The sequence below is a fragment of the Fukomys damarensis genome, unplaced genomic scaffold, assembly GCF_012274545.1.
Source record: "Fukomys damarensis isolate Sample0158 unplaced genomic scaffold, DMR_v1.0_HiC HiC_scaffold_17, whole genome shotgun sequence".
Classification (NCBI taxonomy): domain Eukaryota; kingdom Metazoa; phylum Chordata; class Mammalia; order Rodentia; family Bathyergidae; genus Fukomys; species Fukomys damarensis.
In genome coordinates, this window is record NW_022900929.1 from 74,718,871 (window position 1) to 74,721,171 (window position 2,301).

Consider the following 2,301-nt stretch of genomic DNA (forward strand, 5'->3'; position numbering starts at 1 on the left):
AAGGGGGAAGTGGGAGGCTGGATTCGCTGCTGGGCCGGGCCGGCCCTGGACAGCGGGGCAGGGCGAGAAGAGAAGAAGCCCGGCCGCTCGCAGGATCCACAGGTGGCTTCCAGGATTCCCGGGCTTGCGTGGGGCCTTCTCACCGCGGCCGGCCCTCTCCGCCCACCACCAGATGCCACCAGCCGGGCTCAGAGCCAGCACCGCCCGCTGTAGCCCGGCGCCCTGCCCCGCTGACCAGGTTCCTGCAGTGCCCGCTTCTGGGTGGTTGGTTTGTAGAGTGACTCACAGAAGGTCGGCGCGGGACCTGGCTCTCAGAGAGAACTTCTGGTGGGACACACAGGCAGCCAGCGCAGCAGATGGCCCGGGTGAGGCCAGAGCCCGCAGCCCGAGACAAGATGACAGGGCCAAGAGGGGCAGCCACACCACCCGGGCCCCCTGCACTGTCCCTGTCCCCCAGAGCCACCAGAACCGACCTCTTCTGCATGTGTGGCGGGTGGGGCCGTGTGGGAGCCGGCCATGGCCGCTGGCATCTGACATTGGAAAAGTAACTTCTTCTACCATTGAGGCCTTGATACAATCTATGACTCTATCTGTTTGTTTATTTGGCTTTTCTGAGACAAGGGTCTCAGCTATGCAGATGAGATTGACCTGGAGCTCACTGTGTAATCCAGGCTGGGTTTGTGGGATTACCGGTGTTGACCTGGAGCTCACTGTAATCCAGACTGGTTTTATGGGATTACAGGCTGTGCACCACCATGTCCTGGCTCAAGGACTTTGTTAAATGTGTTTGTTCTTTGCTCTTGTGATGGGAGGAACTCAGATAGCCAAAGATCTGATCTTCTCTGTAAGAGTCAGAAAATCTGGTGTTTGTATACAAATAGTTGCTTGGTGCTTCCTGTTGGGCTGCCTTTAAAAGGAGCTGTTTCTGTGAAATCAGACCTCTCGTCTCCACACTACTGAGTGTGCTGTCCTTTCTCAGTCCTCGCTCCCCAACTCTGGTACGTTCGTGTTGTGAAGGCTGGGCCGCCGCAGGGCCGTCTAGGGGACCCTCGGAGGGGCTGAGTGACATCCCCTGCCAGGTCCCGAGGCTGGGGAGCCCAGCGCGGCAGGCCAGGGTGAGGGAGCAGCTCTCTCTGGACCGCGCCCCGCTGCAGCGTCTGCATGCTGTGCCTCACGTCCGGCCCTTTCTCAGTCCCGGGGTTGCAAACCCGTGGCTTCCCCGTGTCCTCACGGGCCAGCCTCCCTTGAGGCCAGTTTCACTTCTTCACGCCGAGCTGAGTTGTCTTGGTTTAGAGCTAGGCCCGCCGTGGATTAGTTCACGATTGGTCCGTGGCCAAACGTGCCGTGGGGCCGGGTTAGAGGTGCTCGCTGGGATGCGTTCCCGTCCTCAGCCTCCCCGCGCTCTCTGCTTCCTGGCTGCCGCGAGGTGAGCAGCTTTTCCTCACTCAGCCTCCCACCCTCCTTGCTCCCCTCCATCCTGGTCCCAGGGAGCCGGCTCTACTGGCTGAGCCCTGTGAGTCAAGGGTTTTTCCAGGTTGGCACCATCTCGCCTACCCACTTCTGCCCTGTGCCCCTTCCTTACCTCGTAGTGGGCAGAGCACCAGGATCAGTCACCACACTGGTCCTGGACTGGCCTGGGGACTGACGCCCTGCTGCTTTCAGGGGTGCAACAACTCCCACGTGGCCAATTCCAAACAGCCACTCTGGGGTCACTGAAGGCAGAGCTGGGAGAGACACAAGCGGTGGCCCCCTGACCCGTGATGCCTGGTGCGGTAAAAGAAAGTTGTGGTGAATCTTTAAAGCAAAACAAGCAAGCTAGGCATGGTGGTGCATGCACTATCCCAGGGCTTGGGAGGCTGAGGCAGGAGAGTTGCTGCAAGTTTGAGGCCAGCCTGGGCTATATGGTGAGAACCAATCTGAAAAACAAAATTTTAAATTTATTATAGTAAAAGACACAAAGACTCATTGCCATGACTACCCCTCAAAAGCCTCCCCTTGCTTCAAACACAGTCATCACACGTCTTGGCAATGTGTCTTTTACCATAATAAGCTTTTTTTAAAAGACACTCCCGCTAGTTTTAGGCCACCGGGTATTCCTCCCCGCAGCGCACCCTGCCGTGCAGCGGGGAGGAGGCGATGTTTTACGAGTTTCTGGGTTTTATCCTGCGACTGATTTTCTCAGCTAGTTTCGTTCTCCGAGGTAAACGGCTCCGGTTTGACAGTGAGCCCCTGCGAGAGTTCCGGGCCCAGGGAGGGCAGACGCCGCGCCCGACCGGCCTCCTGCGAAATCCGACCTCCACA